Here is a 20927-nt window from a genome sequence, read left to right as displayed (position 1 = left end):
CAATATTAATTATATGTTTAATTGAATTTTCGGTTTTAGGATCAAACGTTTAATGTAATAAAAAAACCTGTCATATTTAGACTCAGCATACTCAAATTAAATAAGAAACATCAGAACATTTTGATAAAAGGAGAAAAGTTTTCATTTTTGTTACATTTTGTTATTATTGTTATTATTATTTATATTATTATTGTCATAGTATATATTATTTATAATCACTGCTATTATTCCTACTCGTATTATAACAATAATTATCATCCCTATATTTATTATTACTGAACTTGACTGGTTTTTACTTCATATTAATAATTATTGTAAATATCCTTGAGGTAACAATTTTATTCAGATTTTATATATTTTTTTATTGGCTTTTTATGGCTTCGAATGGTAACCTGTATAATTTATCATCACCACATTCGGTTATATGTTTTATTTGTAAAGAACTCAAGTCAAAAGATATTAGCGCACAAATTTTTTACAAAAAACTAAATGCTGCTACAAGCAAATCTTTTACCTTACATAGTGAGAGGGAGAGTAAGATCCTGGTCATGAAGTTAAACTGATGTTTTATTACCCATACGAGAAGTTTCCATAAAAAAACTATGAAAAAAGCCCATGTAAAACTCTGGAAATTCCATGAGTATTAGGAACACATTTTCATGAAAAAACCATGGATTTTTTAAAAAAAAATTCATGACTTTTCTATGAAAAATCCATAACGTTTTCATAAAAAAGTGTTCTAAATACCCATTCAATTTACATGGTTTTTCCATGGATAGAAAAACCATGGATTTTCCACGGGTATTCGGAACATCTTTTTATAGAAAACTCATGGAATTGCCATGGTAAAACAGCAAGTTTTATTTTTAAGTTTTTTTTATATATTGTTATTTGAATTGTTATATTAAACCATAAATAGCAAATTTTATCACGCAAATCGCTAATATTATTGAGTTCAATTAATTTTTGGGATCGCTTTTGCCGAACAAAATCGATAAACAAAATAAAATTTAAATCTTGTTAAATCTTTCAAATCTTTGAAAAAAAATTGCTACAATGCACCTAAAATATTAAAACTTGACTTCAACACAATATTTTACGCATGTCTATTATAAGCATACTGAAAAGAAAGAAAAAAAAAAATTACAAGTAATATCATACTATAAGTGATATACATACAGTGATAAAAAATTGAAATAGACTAAGAAAACAATTTTTACAGAAAGTATAACAATTTATATATTTATTATTTTTTATCAACTTTTCGATAAAAATGGTATAAATAAATTTGATAATTATTAACTTCAAGATTCAACAAACTAAAAAGAATCATCAATAAAACATATTAAATCCAAAAAAACATTAAGACCATTTATAATTGCGATTGCACCGCCAACTCTATCTGCAGAACCAGGTAAGTGTCAAACAAATTACCATTCACATTTTGATATTTATTATTGTTTTCACCATTGTTAGTATAATTGTCCATTTCACCAATTTGAGCAATACATCATATATTTAATATATGCATGCTAATTTTTTTTATTTACTAATTCATTTATACTTATAGTTGTTATCTATTATAACTTACTTTATAATTACACATTAAAACACAATCTTTTATATGTTCTAAATAAATGTTGCCAAATGTTGGGTAACATTTATATAGAAAAAAGTAGCAATGAGTATATCGTTATTTATATTTAACAATTATAAGATGATTACCTCTTTTTTACCTAAGCTATCTGCATGATGTTCAACATTGCTTATATTTCTAGTCAAACATTCCTGCCTATAACGTAATTTAAACAAAATGATAAAGTTAATATAAAAAGATTTATGCAAACTAATACATATATAATGGTTTCCTGCATGTTAGTAACATATATGTAGAACAAGGTAGCAACAAATAAAGCATAACTTATAAATTGTGATTTAAAAAAAAATTACTTCTTCATCTGAGCTATCTGCATGATTACTACATCAATTATATGGCCAGTCAAACCTGCCCGCTGATAATGTAGCAATTTAAATAAAATGATAAAGTTAAAATGAAAAGATTTATGCACATATATAAATGTTACCTGTATATTAGTAACTTTTATATGGAACAAGGCTCAACAAATATATTATTAGTTATAAATCTTATAATAGCTACTTTATACTTAAAAAGTTATAAAACATCATATATAGAATCAAATATATTATGGGGGAGACTGGGGTTAGTTGACTTGGTTTTTACTCTATAAGCTTTGTAGCCCTAACGGCACATTGTTTTGAAAATATTAAAGCGTAGTCCCAAAGATTATAAATTTGGGTATCTTGTAAAAGTGGCATTCATTTACAAAAAACATTTCTTGGGGCTTTCCCGCATCCTCAAAAAAAAAAAAAATAAGTTGCGCCTACATACCCCTCCACGAGGTTTCTTATACTCAAGGAGTAAGTTGACTCACTATAATAAAAATTAAAGTTTAAGTTCCAATTTATACGTCCAACAATACTTTAACACTCCACCCTTTTTTTTTAAAAAGAAATCATAGCTGAAATATACTTTTATTAATATCATCAAACTTTTGGGTCAAGTCGTTGTAATATCTTATTCAAAAGAGTAATTATGATTAAAAAGTAAATAATTAAAAAGTATAGTATAATTAAAAAGAAAAAAAAAGTGAAAACAAAACAGTGCTCCTAGTTTATGGTATACAATAGGAATTAAAGCGAATATTGTATTATTATATGAATATTTTCAACTACTTGAGTTTCAAATCGGGTAGCAGCAATTATTGCAAATGGAAAACAAAGAGTTTCCGGTTTTGCATGACTCGTGAGCCTATAGGTGACACTAAGTACATTAAACCCAGACTTCTTCTAGTTTACTTTTAGAAAACATTTCAATACAAATCAAACAAAAACACTCCTTTTTTACAGACCTATTTGGACAATTCAAACTTTTTGCCATTAAGTGTATACTTTCTTTACTAGTTTATCTTTTACTCATCTTATTATTATCTTTATTCAATTTTTTTGTTTGTTTTCTCTCTTTAATTGCTAACTTTTTCTTTTTAGCTGATTCTTTTTCTATTTTTAAAACATTCAAATTTGGTGAATCTGTAAGGTTTGATGTGGTTCTATTTCTTTAATTAACCCTAACTCTTTTTCTTGGTTCTGCTTTTTTGAATGGTCTTAAATCTTCAGGCGATAGAACTACAGTTGACTCTGTAGATGAAATTGCACATCATTATTGCTTAAATATAATGATGTGGTTCTTACATGTCATTTTTTAATATTGTAAAGTCAACATCAGTGACATTACTTATATTTAGCGCTGTACTTTCCACAGCACAGTCTTGTTTCGGAGATGGTCTATCTGTGGTATAGGCTAGCATAAAATCGTGTTCACTAAAAATGTTAACATTTAGCGGGAAAATTCCTGTTTTTGCAAAGCCAACCTTGATATCATTAGGGGTACATGCTAATGGAAATGAGTTACCCACAATACCTGGTATACTACAAATAGACATTGTGGAGGCAGGGTGCATTGTCATCCATGCATCGCAAGCTGTGTTAGTGTATTTTTTAAAAAGTCGAAATGCACTTTGATCTAGATGTTGTAGTTTTTGGCTGCAATGAGGAGGAAATTAACCCATTTTCTTTAAAGTAATCCAAAGCCTCTATTGAAAGATGAGAGTCATGATTGTCTAATAGCAACAAAACGGGTCGTTCAGTCGTACTTCTGGCATATTTAACAAAATGATAGGAAAACTACAAAAATTAAACGTCAATCATCCAACCAGATGGGTTTCCAGCGCCTGCACTTTCATTAGGAGCACCATTTAAAAAATAGCTTTTAAAATTCATACGAGGAAATATAAAAAATGGAGGGATTGAATTTCCACTTCAGAAACAGCAACTGCCACAGTTACTAAATTGCCACTCTCAGTGGAAGTAGCGCGTCCAATTTTTTAAAAATCTTTTTTTGCTACAATATGGTCTGGAGTTTGAACTGTGGTAATATCAGTTTTATCCATATTTCAAATATCTCCACTTATTAACTTTAAACAATTAAGAACAATTTGTAAATCGTTGTAAAACTTTTCAACATTTCTTGGATTAAAACTGGAAATACGTGCTTTACTTGTTGCCTCAGGTTTTCTTATTGACAGTTTTTTGTGCCTTTTGAGGTAAGCACTGAACCAGTCCTCTCCAACTGCTTCATTTGCACTTCAATTATGAGGCATTTTTATGCTATTTGCTTTTCCATACTGATAAGCTAGTTTCCTCACTTTCTTTTAAAAAAGTCCATATTAAACAACGGAAGTCTTAGTCACAAATTGTTTCAACAAATCTTCTTGCAAATCACTTAAAACCAAAATGAATAATACCAATATTAAAATAAATAACACTACATATATGCACACACACAAAACACAGTTATAATATATATATATATATATATATATATATATATATATATATATATATATATATATATATATATATATATATATATATAAATTTGTAGCTCTCTCTGTTTTCCGTATCTAGTTTTGCATGTGATCTATCTAATTGATTTTAATATAATACTTTAAAAAATTAAAAATAGAAAACTCTTAAACGTTACGTCCGATCGCAATCGGATTTGGTTAAAACATAAGGCTAACTTGCCCCTTTAATATTTCCCAAGTAACCCCGACAGCTATTTGGTCACAAACTCCACTACTGATCCCTGAAAAAGGTAAATAATAAAAAATTGACAGTTGAACATATTTCACTGAACCATGCAAGATATAACTTTAATCAAATTTGCGTGCACTTGATGCATTTGCTTTAAAAAATCGAAAAAGTAAAGAAGTTGTAAAAGTAAAAAAAATGTTGAAAAAACACATAAATCACAGTATCTTTTATGCGCATGCACAAATCCTAACAATACTACAGTGAAAGATGAAATGGTCAAATAGGATAGTTTCCTGAGATTTTTGGCACTTTCTGACAAAAGGCTTTGCAGATAAACGCAATTCGTCAACTTACACATGCAACTAGCCCAGGTCTTCCCTTCTTATGAAGTTTTTAAACATCAAAAGCAGTATCGAACAAACTACTTTTTCTTTTATGTGATATTTCGGTCTAATTATATCAGAAATATCACAAAAAAGAAAAATTAATTGGTACGATGCTGTTTTTAATTTTTAATAAATTAATTATAAATTGTAATTTAAAAAAAGCTTACTTCTTTTTCGTCCGATCTTCCTGAAAGATGTAAAGCATGACCCCATTACCTTTTATTATTTTTTAACATTACATTTTCGCAAAAAGTACCCCATTACCTGGAAAAAATTCTAAATAAGCTGAAATTTGCCACATACTCTCGTAATATTATACAGTGACACCAACCCCCCACCTTCTGCCTCCATTGATAGTCTTTGGGGAAAATTAGTTCTTGATATTTTTTCATAACGCTGAACATCACTTTATGTTTTAATGTCAAAAAAAGGTTTATATTAATAGAACATTAATTAAAAAAAAGTTATATAAAAATATAACAAAAATTATAAATTATAATAACAAATGTGTAACATTTGTTATTATAATTTATAATTTATAACATATGTATAACAAAAATTATAAATTATAATAAAATTGAAAAAGTGAAACGATTAAAAACTGAAAGTTAAATTAACAATGAAAATATGTCAAAAATATTTTGTTCGAATACTTCTTCGTTGTTGCTTTTGTCACTTTTGCCTTTGTCCTCGCTCGACTGTGTCACTTGTTCTTAAATATGATGGATCAAAAATTGGTAATAAATTAATTAAACGCTTTCTTTGACAGATTTTTATTATATTAATATATTACTCTAGTATTTTTTGTTAAATACTGTAATACTTACGTTATATGGGTTTGCACACGTTTTTCCTTAACATTTCCGTCATGCTTTCTGAATATAACAGCCAATTTTTTGTGAAAACTGCATAGATTTGTTCCGCACTGACTTTTAGAACTATCTTTGCATTTACATCTAATGAATGTAATGAAAAGCAAGTTGTCAGGTGCAATATCCAAATCTGTAATTATTGGTGATAATGTACCCTCCTTTGACTGCCATCCCCAATCCTCTGGCTTAAGCTGGAACGATTCGTTTTGCACTTTACAACAAACGCCCTAAAATATAAATATAATGTCTGGAGCAAGTTAAATAATATAATAGGGTAGCTGTAAATGCTTTCGTAACCCATGGTAATAAGCTGTTCGTTCCAATGGTGGCAATAACTCCTTTGCATGCTATTTCAAAATATTTCTTGTATCTAAAAAATATGCAATTAAATACGTTTGAATACCACTGTGTTTAAAAAGTTAGTTTATCTTATTCTGACAACATTGAATTGAATGATTTGTTACTGAAGAGAACCGCAGGTATCATTTTGATTTCCGCTTAACATTATTACAAATGGTTCTATGCCAAATGGTTCTATGCCCAAATGTCCATAAGTATTGCCGATATCTGCTGCGAAAGTTTTGATTTTAACCATGGGTTTGAAAATCATTTTTTTCTTTTGCCGAAGGTAGCAGATGTTGTATCACATCCACTCATAGCATGGACAAACAGAATGTCTTTTTTTATATTGTTCACATTTGGACTAAATGTCTTCATATTTCATCCTTTATGCAGGCGATGTTTGTAGAAAATAATATTATCCATTTATTTTTGCCAATTGTGAACAGGCATAAAAAAAGTATGTGTCTTTAGCAACCACAATAATTTGTTTTTTAGAGTTTAAGGAAGCAAATTATAATGCTTTTAATCAAATGGTCGTATCAGCATCGCATGGGTAATTGATAAAAGTGTTTCCGTCATTTTTTGTGAAAAACAGTTCGGAAGTAGTTTTTAGCTGATTGATTTTCATATCCATCATATACTATGTGTACTGATCCGAATTGTTTTCAAATATATTTCAAATAAATTTTGACAATCTTTTTAAAGGTGGAGCCATTTACCTAACCAACGCAGAGTACGACTGGCCTTCCAATAGACGTATTACATCTTATCTTATGAAGGAGATCGCCAGAAAAACATGAAGGATGATATATTCTATCTGCTGCAACAATGTCGTTGCATGAATAAAGGCGTCTCTTTAAGTTGTTTCCTATTTCATCAGTTCTTCAACCCACACATTCAATTAGGTTTTGTTTTAAATCCAATGAAGTATTGTAGTATGTATGTACGGAGTAACAATCAACACTGGGTTTCGTTCAGGATGGTGTAAATTCTTTGGAGGCCACAGACCAAACACTGGTTTTTCCAGTCAAAAGTGTCCACTGATGATCTAAATTTCTTATTTGGATTCGAGGTAAATTTTCTTTTGTCAGTAAATGTTCGGTAACATTTTTCATGGACGAATATGTTTTTCTTCTCTTTAATCTTAGTATTAAATTTTCCATTTGTTTCTTGAAATCCTTCTTAACACAAAGACGTTAAGTAGGTGAGACAGTTTTTTTAGCAGTGGTGAAGGAAACTAATCCAGAAAAAGGAAAACTTTAATATAAAACCCTTTATTTGAGCCGTTTATTTTGAAAGTGGCAAAAGTCACCCTTTTAAAAAAAACTAGTTATTGATAACAATGACTACATAAAGTTACATTACAAACATAAAATTACATTAGAAATTAAATTACAAATTACACGTACAGAAATTTTTTTATTCTTATAAAAACTAAAGTATCCTAAGACAACAAATACAAGTAAATCTTCTCTAAAGTTAGCAACAATATTTTTAAACCTGTTAAAATACAATCATAAAAAACTTTGTTTAAAAATAAAGTCATTTTCAAAATAAACGGCTCATTTATTTATAGGTAAGGGTAGGTGCCGCTTTTAAATTGACACTCAAATTGTTTTAAAGTCGTAACAAGACTAAATTATAGTAACCTGTTCAAGTTACTTTAAAAAGTTAACATAAAAACTTTTTTATATATCTTATAGCGTATGTCTTCTTATTTAGCGAGACTTTATATATACTTCATATATTTGCATGTCTTCTTATTTAATGAGGTTTTAATGAAATAAATACAAACTTAATTGTTTGAAATGATTATAGTTTAACTACCGTTTGTATTCCCTCTCAGTTGTAACGGTGTATCAGTTATCACCTATGAGATAATTGAATCGTTTCTTTCCAATTGTAGTGTAAAAATGGTACTCGATAGACAGCACTTTTCTTCATATCCTGTAACTTCAGGGGTTCCTCAAATTTCTAATCTTAGCCAAATAGTCTTTTTATTTACACTGATAAGAAGCCAACACTCTTTGATTGCTTGGCGGGGACATTTTAGCTTGAAACGGATCTATATTCTGCTACAGCATGGGGCTTGCAGTAGCTAGTAAACTATAACTCAAATGCAAACACAATTTTTTTAGGCAACCATTACCGCAATAACTTAGATCTTCCTATATTTATGAACGATAATGTACTCAATGAGTCATCTACCCTTCATCTTCTAGGATTATCTATTAATTCCAATCTTTCTTGGAAATTATATATCAAATTCATTGCAAAATTAGCATCTGCTAAGGTTCCATATCTTTATCGCGCTCGACACTTTCTAACTCCAGATTATATTCTTTATCTCGACAAATCTCAATTCCGTCCTTGTATGGAATACTGTTGCCATATCTGGGGCGGATCTTTCAATGATGCTCTTTCTTTTTTTTAAATGCTGCGAAAATGCCTCTTAATTATAGTTGAACCTGCTCTTGCAGTCAACCTCTAAACTATATCACATTGTCGTAATGTTGCTTCTCTTTCTCTTTTCTAAAAATACTGCAACGGGCGCTGCTCTAAAGGGCTAGCATCTTTAATGCCATTTACTAAAATTCATTCTCGTGTTACTCGTTAATCAATCAAGTCTTATCCTTTTTCTGTAAATATTCCTAAGTACTCTAAAATTGTTTTTTTTTTAGTTTTTTTCAACGAACATCAGTTATTTGGAATTCGCTTCTTTTTCCTTGCTTTCCTAATTAATGTAATTTGCAACCTTTTAAGTCGTCTAATAATCGTTGTCTTGCTCTATAAAGTTCATCTTTTGTCTTTCAGTAACTTTCACATCTAATAGTGTTTGCTTACAGCCATGTTGATATCGAAGATATCATATATATATACATATATATATATATATATATATATATATATATATATATATATATATATATATATATATATATATATATATATACATATTTATATATTTATTAGGTTGAGGCGAAAACAATTTTTATTGTGAATATTTGATTGGAAAATTGTAGTATTGTGCCTTTATATAAATGAAAATTATTTGTAAAAAAAAAACCTAAAAAATGATAACGCAAGTGTCCCATTTTTTGAATCTCGTTCGCTTATTTATTTGCTGCATAAACTGTAAATGTTTTAATATCATGAATCTTTTGACATATCAATTTAATCTTTTAGTGCAGTAATTTCTCGTTTTATTTGATTATTTTTGAATTATATGATTAGTTTATTTCATTATTATTATTAAAAATATAGTAAACAATTATTGTGTTATTAGAAAAAATTAAGCTTCTTGTTAATATGGTTGTTTTATTATTACAATGCTACCTGAAAAATAATTGTCTACAAAAGTAATATGGTACCACGATCAATCGAGGAAAAAACGACGTTATTTAAAGTGTGACATTTTTACATATGAAGAAAATTTTTTGAAGAAAATTGATGAAATTTGTTTTAATCCAAAAGATTTTATTATTACAAACATAAACCTTATCTCATAAAACTCAATTTGAAACCTTAGAGAACGATTATTTGTTGAATTCGTTAAGACATTTTGTGAAGATGAATTTATTGAGTTAAACATAATGCTAGACTTTACAAATCCTGTTAAAAATAACTTTTGTAAAAAATACGAAATAAGTTTATGTTACAGAGATTTATATATACGCTCAATTACATTATAAAAAAAACAATTTCACAAAGAAATTGTTAAGGTAATTATCTCAAAAAAAAATGGGAACACTCAGCCCAATTATAAATTTCATACTAAATCAGAAAAGGAGTTGTTAGATATTTCAAAAGAAATTCAAAAAGAAAATACTCCTTAGCGTTTAAAATCATTGCAAAAGTTAGATTTATTCCTTTTTTTATTGAGGACATATCAATAAAACACAATAAAATAAGCTTAACTTATTCATTCGCCTGATGAACAACAAAATGACTTTTAATATTGTTAAGTCACAGCTGAAAAACAAAACAGCTGCACAACCTTTTTTAGATAGTGTTTAAAGTTTTTATTGTAGTCATAAACTAAATCTACAGAAAATAATGTAAAGTAAAAAAAAATGAAAATCATTGGCTTAATAAAACTTTATTCCTAAAATGTATCTTCAAATTCTAAAATATGCAGCTGAGTGCTGGAACTCAAAAGAATAAAAAGGAATATTTAAAGAAATTCTTGAAAAAAATTCCAAGAAGATTATGTTTTAAAAATTATTTTGAGAAGGAAATCAAAAAATTAAAAAAAAACTTTAAGATTTTAGTTTACCTTACTTGCATATGGGTAAAAATAAATTGATAATGATTGCCTTATTGTTTTTCAATTCATAAATTGTTCAAGCGGGAATGATAGACATAATTTAGCAATCTCTCGTTTATATTATTTTTTTTTTTTAGTATGAACAAGTTTATAAAAATGAATTCAACTCCAACAAACACCAATGCTTGAAATCAACCTTTAACATCAGGCATTAAATCTTGCAGAAAAAGCAGCCGCTATATATTTGGTCTTCCTGCTTTTTTACAAAAAAATGACCTGCCTACTATAAATTAAATTGTCAGATATTTTGTACAGCTAAAAAAAAGCAAAAGCACAGAATGCTAATATTAATAAAATCAGAAATGATGTATTGGAATTATGGAACATGGATTCCATTTCTACAGTTTATCCTTAAACAGTTAAATATCGGCTGACTGTCACAAAATGAAGGGGCTAGTTTAATTCGATTAACTTCAGTACAGTACAATTACAAAGGTTTACTGCAACTTTTACATTGTTATTGGACATTTGTTATTGTAAAGGGTTATAACTAAAAAACAGCAATAACTTTGAAGTTGCATAACTCCCTTGTTACATGAGATAAAAGCTTAATTTAAAAGAGAAAAAAATAGTATTTCAGGCGGGCAATTTTTTAGCATATTAATTTTTTTCAATCAAACCTTTGCGTTTAATCTAAACGGCACCGAGTTGACTCAGAAAGGCGCTATACAAGAGATTTTTTCATTTTAGAAAGACAATACTTTATTCTGTTGCGAAATTTTTTGAGATTATCAGCTTCCCAAATATTCTCATACACTTTTCCTTTGAGAAAACTCCAAAAATCCTCAATCGGAAGACATTCAGACACATTTGTTGAATTATCTTCTCTTTTGGCAAAGATGATTTTTTTCTCAATCATGTAGTTTTGTACAGGTTTTGCTTAAAATATGTATTTGCCATTAGAATAATACTTTTTGATAAATGGAACTAGTTTGTTCTTGATACAATCATTTTTGCAGACTTCTTGGTTGATTGCAACGCCACTTTCTCTTAGTATTGGCGAAGATATTCTTTTATCGGAAAAGCAAATCCAAACGAGTAATTTCTTTTCATATTTTGCAGAGGGTTGAATTTGACACTTGTTGGTGCTTGAGTAACATCACTTGAATAATAAATATCATTTCCATTAATCGAAGAATGGTTAAATGTGAAGTACGACTCGTTGTCAAGGATTGATAATTTATTGGTGGGATTTCGATACAGCCAACCCCAAGTTCCTAATAGAATCTTCTTCTTTTTTTTTGGCCTCATTAAGAACTTTGTTTTTAGTGATTTGCTGATATATGCTTGGGTGCACTTAAGTTTCCGAGCTGCTTGTGATGCGATATGCTGTTTTTGTGATCAAACATTGTTTTAAGTCTTTCAATGTTCCTTTTTGTTATTATTTTAGAAATCCTGCCACTTCCAGGGACTCTCTGGTGCCCAGAAGTATTTTCAGCGCGTCAAATAATAGTATAGATGGTGTTGATAGAAATTTTTTCATCAGGAAAGTGATCAACTGTAAACTTTTTCCATTACATTGGTTTTTCAAATAGAAGCTCTACAAATGTTCTCAAAGGGCTTCTTGTTTTCTAACATTTTTCTCTGCAACAATAAATTATTTTAATTTAAAATAAAACAAGTTTTGTTGGTAATTAAAAATGCTACAAACTAGATAAGATTGAAAGTATGTTATAAAACTTTGATAGATAGTATAGATAGTACTAGATAAAATAGAAAGTATATTATATGACTTTGTTTTCAAAGTAATTACTGTTTTTAGTTATAACCCGTTACACGGCGTCAAAGTTCTCCCGATTGCACATTTTGAAGCCCTATACAGGCTCAAAATAGGCAGAAGTTTGAGCAATCTGATTCGCTGATTTTAAAAGAGAGGCAAGTGTGCATTTGTTGAAAAATATATTTAAAATCTAAATAGTTTATTTAAATATGAAAATAAATTTCATAGTAATGATAAACTAAGTTTATTAATACAAGTTTTGCTATTAACGCAGGAAATTTGTTTTATTTTACTATTCTTCAGAGTATTTAGGTATCAAGGTATCAAAACCTATTTGTACAAGAGAATTTTCACTCTTAAAAATCTCAAAATTTCAATAAAGTTTACCTTGGTGGTGGAGATTTTATCTGTTGTTAATTTAAAGAAATGGAAAAAAAATGTTTGTATTGAAATAAATTTGAAAAAATTTATAAAAAAATTTCTCGTAAAATATGTTCTTGGCCATCAAGCATACTCAAATGCAAAGTTTATATACAGTTGTACAAAATACTAGTGAAGTACTTTAGCACATAAAGATTATATGCAGTTTTACCGGACTACCGGTGAAGAACTTTATTTATAAATTGATTTATATGTTAATTATAAAGAGTTGAATATTAGAGTTTTTAAATAGAGAAAATTTGTTCTAATTGCAAAACTAGCTTACATGTTCCATTTCAATATAGGAGCTCTGAGGAGATTTTGTTTTCATATTTTGATACCAACCATAGTTTGGAGGAAACTGATATATTTTTTTATTGCATAACTCTAATAAAACTTTGTCATAAACCATTTAACACTTTTTAAAATTCAGAAAAATTTTGCCAGGCATCATTAACTTATATATAAAATTTTATTTGAAAATTTAACAAAAGAAGTGAAATTTATATGTTTGTCTACTAAACAATAACATTTTGTACAGTTACATATAAACACTGACATTACAAGCAAGAAAAAGTATTGAAGTCAAATAAGTTAACCGAATATAAGTGGATTATTGGATTTTTTATATTGTAATAATAAAAAAAAAAAGATTTAAAAAAACCAAACTAAGTGATTATAATCAAATGTTTTAATGAAAGAAGAGTAATAAAAAAATACAATAAAATTATCAAAAAAAAAGAACAAAATCAGTTGTCATCCTATGAATATTTTTGTTATTATCAAATGTGATTTGTATGTATAAACTCTTGAAATATTTAACTTGAATTTGCATGTGTACAATTTTGCAAGATTTTTAAATGTGTTTCTCATCAAATGTAATGTCCATGTTCTAAAAAGCATGTTTAATACAAAGTTTATATGCAATTGCACCAGACTACTTGCTTTTAATAATAATCAAATAATAAGGTAATAATATTTAACCAAGTAAAAAATTCATCCTTCATAAAAATATTTAATGAACTTACAATACAAGTATACAAAAAAAAATGCAGAATAAAATCCAGACAACTTTAAAATTTAACGAGCATGACTTTGAAATTCATAAATACGAAATAAAACAGAAAACAAAACAAAAATATAAAAGTAAAAATAATAAATAATATAAACAATTATGAAGATCTAATAATAAAAAGATTAAACTTCAAATACTTTTAAGCAATTTTTTTTTTCATAAAACCTGTTAACCTCAGCCAAATAAAATAAAATGTAATACTTGGTGCGTTTGAATATCCTAATAACACAATAATGTAGAATAAACATTAACTTACTTCATAAAATGATCTGATTGCGATTCTTGATTAAACGCGGACAACACTGATGTTTAGCCCGTCACACATTACAAGTTATGATATTTGTAAACATTTTTTTATACTGTTTTAATACATATTTATACCTGCTAATAAATGTTATTTTAATGAAATATATTTTATCAGCTATAAAATTAAAAAAAAAAATTTTTAATGTCAAGCGACAAATAAATAAAAAAGTTTATAACATTTACATTTTAACATTCAAGATAAAGTCTTAAAAATAGTTTGTTTGTTTTTAATCAAATAATAAAAACGTCACATAGAAACATCAGAGATAAACTCATACTTATCTTTTACTGCATCTATGAAAAAATTCCGCATATGGTCCTTAGTGTATTAGGTCCATATTTAGTTAGAGATTTTAAAGTTAATTTATTATTTTAGGTTTTAAGACTTTTTGAAAACCAAAAATGTCAATTTTTACCTGAAAAAATAAGACATCTCAAGATATATTTATCAATTTTCAAAATCTCTAGCTAAATAAAAAAAAAAGATATTAAGGCAAGTATCATTTTTAAATGTAAAACTGTGTGTATAGAAGAGGTAACATAGTGCTTTATCGAGCATCTTTTTGTAAACTTACTTAATATGACTAAAATAAAACGAAGAATGTGTAAAAATGCATCTACTTTTCCATGAACAAAAACTATAAACCACATTTTAACATATTAATACATTAAAACATATAATGCCTTTTTATGTGCCACTATATGTTTAAGACTTTTCAAGAGATATAACCGCAGGTTATAAATGAGTGAGAGAAAAGAAAGTTTCATAAAGCGAGTTAAAACTCTTACATTACCATAGAACTTTACGTAAAATGTTGATTGGTGTAGCAGACGTAAATATTACTAGAAAAGTTAGAGAATTGAATTAAAGAAAGCAAGCTTTGAATATTGGAGAAATTGCTGAAAAAAATATAACAGAAGCAGGCAGTTTAGGCGAATACGTTTAATCTTCGTGTGATCATGAAACAGAGAATGACAATCTTTACGGAAACAAAGTCAAAGATGATGCAAGTGAGAATATGGTGGGTAAGGCAGTCAAATCAGATTAAGGCAGTTTAAGTTCAGGAACTAATACACAAATGAGGGTATCTTTAAAAAATGTTTCCAATTGCGCTGCGGCCTCTCTTGACACAGCTGTGTTGGTGGGTTTTGGTATACCTACTAATGCCGACAAGATTAAAGTTATTGATAAAAATAAAAAAAGAAAAGAGAGGGAATAAAGTCAAGAAAAAAATTTCAAGAAAAACAAGGATAATAAGTTCAATGAAATAATAATACATGAACTGATAAAATTACTTCTCTATATTTTTGTTGCAGAAATGATGACGCATTAACCAGGGAGACAGAAACAGATAAATGGTATGATACTAAAAAAGAAGATTATGTTTTGGTTGCAGAATCTGGAAATAAATATCTATCACTTATTTTACCAAAAATAAGTAAAAGCAAAGACATTGCAGATTTATCCATTTTGTTAATTTATTGTCATAAATTAACAAAACGGATAAATCTTCCTATCGACGAGTTTTTGGTTGTAATAAAACAATACTTAACACAAAATTTAAAAGTGGAGTAATAGAAAACTTGGAAAACGCATAAGGACACCCGTTGCAATGATATATTTGTTTTCTGTACCCAAATAAAATCCTAATAAGACGTTTGTTTATACAACTAAACAGTCCAACATCCGGCGGAAGTTCTTTTACAGGAACAATCGGTAAAGCCATTCAAATATGTAAACATTTGCAAGTTGTAAAGAATCAACCCATTATAGATCTAAACGGATTGTCTATATTATACTATAATAGAAAATCCTCGATCTCAGTAAAGATAAGCAGTATATGTACAACATTATTCTTGCCATAGGAGTAGGAATAGTACCCAAAGAGCTTGCCAGAAAAAAACCTCGACCTAAAAATCACAGTTGGTGTTTAACTCTTTCAAAATGAGTTTGCAGACTTAAGATATTTATAAATAATTCGCATGAAACTCTAAAGATAATAACTCAGTTTATCGTACCTTACTGTCTGCAAACTCATTTTGAAAGACCAAATTGATTTGCTATTAAGTTTTAACCTCTCTGCTTTTATTGACCCACGCATGTGTTTCTAGCTTTACAGTTGTTAAAACATTCACCTCCATTGTTTGTCAAAATTGTTAAATTATACGTTAAAGCAAATGCCTACTTTGCTCATCCAGAAAACGCTTTTTTATCGATGATGACTGACCTTGATAAAAACAAGTGTGTTACGACTACAAATATTGCTCTCGAATTAAGAATCAAATTTTAAAATGCAACTCCTAAACTTAGACAAACTCAAGTTCCAGAAATCAACCATAATGACAATCTAAATAACTGGAATGTTGTTCAAATCACAGAACAACCACATTCCTTAATCCTAATAACCAAGCAGATCAAATCAATTCTTGATGTAACTTTTGCAATTACTGCGTACCCGAACCACACAAAAAGTGTTAAACGCTTTTATAAGCTTGTGACTAATGCTGCTAAACCAGATTATGGATCAAAAGCAAGATATGGATTTAGTCGGGTAAGTACTAAGTCAAGAACAATGTTTCCTGTGTTTGATACAAAGAAGTAGTATGTAATTAGATATGTGAAAATCAAAGTAAAAGTAAAAGTCACTGTGTTTTGTTAGTAGAAAATCACTTAATAAAATTTTTTTTTCATTTAACCTAGTTTCATTAGAAAGTCTCATGATCAAAATAATAAAACTTCAATCTATACCAAAAATTAAATTACAGGAAGTCGAAAATGTACCCAGTGGGCACAGGACCTGAAAAAGACGTCTTTTGAACGTTCAAAAGACGTCCAAAACGTTCAAAACACGTTTAAAAGACGTCTTATTTTCGTCCCGTGCCCACAGGGTATTAACTACTGCAAATATTCAAACATTTGTGGAATTTACTGACACTATTATAAAAAGAACTCTTTAGAAATGATTACTTATGCTTTTTTAAAAAAATATTTTCTAATTGGGGGATTTAATGTAACTATTATTTGAGCTCATTAACTTTTATAGTTTTTAGGAGAAACTTATTTTCGTGCCTACATTAAGAAATTAATTCCAAATTTTTTGTTTGATAAGCATTCTTGGTTTGTATGTGTTATTATTTCAAATTTTTCTTTTAGGCAAAGTATTTTTAGGCAAAGCATTTTTTTGAAATATTGTTATATGCAGGCTCTGTTTTAAGGATGGACCAATTCCATCCAGTTAACAGCGCCTGACCAGAATAAAATCGTGAATAATTTTACCTTTTAATTTCCACATATATTTTGACAGCATGGTGTCTTTTGTACTTTGTTGTGTGTATGTATATATATATATATATATATATATATATATATATATATATATATATATATATATATATATATATATATATATATATATATATATACAGTAGCGTCCAAAAGTTTAGAAACACTAATTTTTATTCAGTTTTTACTGCATAACATTCCACAAACTTTCATAAATAAGCAAATATGGAAACCGCAAAAATTGCAAAGTTGAACGGTTAACTAGCATTTAATCGTATTTTTGAAAAAGCTTCCTTGCAAAAGGTAGAAACAACTGAATTTGATTATTATTTATTTCAAAAAAAGCTGAAACTTTTACTAAAAATCACAAAGTAACAATTTTTTAACCATATCATAGTTTTAATAAAACACTGTTTATTAAAAATATTATAAATACCATGAGACACTATTAAAAATAGTGTTTCATGGTATACCTGTTTGCCTTTAAAACAGCATCACTGCAACAAGGCATTGAATTTACTGATTTAAATAAAATATCTTGAGAAAAATTATACCAACATTTTTTAATTCAAATAAACTGTCTTTGTTGTTTGTTTTTTTACTAACTAACTGCCAGTCAATGTACTCCCAAAGATGCTCAATAGGATTGAGATCCGGGCTCTGTCATTCAATATCTTTGATTTTTTTGTGATTTAAAATATTTCAAAACAGATCTGACAGAATGCTTTGGATCATTATCTTGTTGTAAGATCCATTTGCGAATCATTTTATGCTTTGTATGTGGCAGCATAACATTCGTTATGATATCTAAATAAACTCTCTGGTACATAATACCTTCTATGTGATGAATGGAACCCAGATTGTCACAACTAAACATCACCTAACCATAACATTTTCTCTTCCATGTGTAACAGTATGTAACTGATATTTTGGATTAAATCTGTCTCTTACTGGGCACCTAACATTCCTAATTCCGTCACTACTAAATAGCATAAACTTCATCAGAAAAAAGAACTTTTGAACATTCATTAACTGACCAACTATTATGATCTTTTCCAATTTTTTTATGGTTTTAAAATTTCTTACAGATATTACGGTTTCTTAACTAGACAAAGGCCAGTCAGATTATTTTGTCAAAGTCGACGTTTAGATGTATTGACGTTACAGTTGTGCCATGAAACTAATGCAAAAATGATTTAGGTTCGACAGCAGTCTTGCGAGAATTATTTTTGGAATACCTTACTAATAATCTATCAAAAGTTTCAGTTGTAACTTTAGGTTTTCAAGAGCGAGGTTTGCTTACAATTGCTTTGCGCAGACGAAATCTTTTCATAATGCGAATTATTCCTGGTTTAGGAACATTGTAAAGTTCAGAAATCTGCCAGTAAGTCATTTTATTTCCCACAGCTTTTATTATTTAGTCCTTTATATCCTTTTGGAACTTCCTTAGCTTTTCCCATGCTTTTAAAATATTTTAAGTAAGCGAATTATAAAATTTTATAAATATTTTGGTAATTAATTATACTTCACTGCCTTTGAAAAATCTCAATATAATTAAGCTGTTAAATTTCACAAATATTTTGCCTTAAACTTTGCTTTTGTTTACACAAACATGGCTTTCTACTAGGCGAAAACACTCTTCTTGCGTAATGGCAGCCCACTCCTGTTCAACACGTCTGATCAACTGTTCACGATTACGAGGTCGAGGATTGTGTAAAACACTGTCCTGGAGTCTTGACCAAATATGTTCGATGACATTTAAGTCGGGCGAGTTGCCAGGCCAGTCGGTCAACACTGCTGGAAAGTCTCTGTTGATCACGTTCATTGTTGCTCTTGCCGTGTGGCAAGTTGCTCCATCTTGCATCAGAATAACTTAATTTCTCACCGGAAAGATGGTCTTATCATCAGCTGCATGTTTGTACACAGGTAGAATAATATCACGGTAATATTTTGCATCAACAGTTTTATTTTGCTCAACAACAACCAGATCAGTTTTGCCATATTGAGAAATGCCGCCGGCTATCATAATCTTGAGACCGAATTTTGGACGTCGAACATAAGGTATTGACTCTGGTGTTGCTGTACGTACTCTTTGATTTTGACGGTTTGGAGCCGGATATAATTCAATTGGACTCTCATCAGTCCACAATACGTGAGTTCGTTTCACTTTACCATCCGGTGAGTCATCTGCGAGTCCCTCTTCTTGCAAACGAGTACAAAAATTTACGCAATCAGTGATATTTTTCTGCGACAACATGGGTTTCACTTTCTGTGTATAGGCATGCTTTCCCCATGTGGTCTTGCGCAAGTATTTACTGATAGCACTGTGTGAAATTGTTTTTCCTCTTTCTTTGTAACTGTCTGAAAACGTCAGTTTCTTAGCTAGAGTTCTCGTTCCAACTCCGACTTTGTCTTTGACCCACTTTCTGACCTTGTCCTTGGTTCTTGGTGAAAACTTTGTTGGCTTTCCAGGTCACTGAGCATCTGTGACGTCACCCTATTGTTTTCTTGCCCACTTCCTTACAGTATTTCGAGAAACTTTACACTGTCTAGTGATTTCTTTAATGCCTAATCCTTGACTACATAAAACTTGAATTCGGTGACGAAGTAACTGTTTATCAGAACTCATTTTCAGAGTAAATTGCTAAAAAACACATGTTATATAATACATGTTAGTAACATATACATATAATACATATAAATACACACAGAGTAATTAATGTAAATCATAAACAGACACCAAGTATCACTGATATAAATAAGGCAAATAAAATAATGCTGATTATTTCTTGTAGCCAAAATGCTAAACATTAAAAAAGTGTAAACTTAATTTCTGACTCCAGTTTCGAAGAGTAGCAATACGTCATAAACAGTGAAGAAAAAATGTGTTATTAATTGGCAAACTAAGATCACATATTAAGGAGTAATAAGGACAATTTACTTAAAAATCGTGCTAAAACTATAGTCATAATGCCAAAGGCCGTGGAAGACAAGGAGAATGAAAATATCATTTTTATGTATGTTGACAAAATGGCTCCCATAAACATTTTCTGAGGTCATATCCTATCTGAAGTGAGCGTTTTACGTGCAGAAAGTATAGTTACACCAAAATACATACTATAGTATTTTTCGGGCTAAAGTAGCATTTAAGAGAGCAACTCAAAATCTTGTGTTTGTAACATGTGGGGGGTCAGAAATTATGTACACACCCTGTATATATATATATATATATATATATATATATATATATTTATATATATATATATATATATATATATATATATATATATATATATATATATATTTATATATATTTACATATGTATATATATATATATATATATATATATATATATATATATATATATATATATATATATATATATATATATATATATACATATATATATATGTATTTATATATGTATAAATATATATATATGTATATATATATATATATATATATATATATATATATATATATATATATATATATATATATATATATATGTATATATATAT

At 28.6% G+C, this 20927-nt stretch overlaps 1 protein-coding gene across 1 annotated transcript in view; it reads left to right on the top strand.

Moving 5' to 3' along the window:
• Positions 1–20927, top strand: part of LOC105847086 (uncharacterized) — a 116092-nt gene that overhangs the window by 56629 nt on the left and 38536 nt on the right. The gene's annotated exons all lie outside the window — the stretch shown is intronic.

This window comes from Hydra vulgaris, chromosome 04, assembly GCF_038396675.1.
Source record: "Hydra vulgaris chromosome 04, alternate assembly HydraT2T_AEP".
NCBI lineage: Eukaryota > Metazoa > Cnidaria > Hydrozoa > Anthoathecata > Hydridae > Hydra > Hydra vulgaris.
This window is presented reverse-complemented; position numbering and strand designations above follow the sequence as displayed.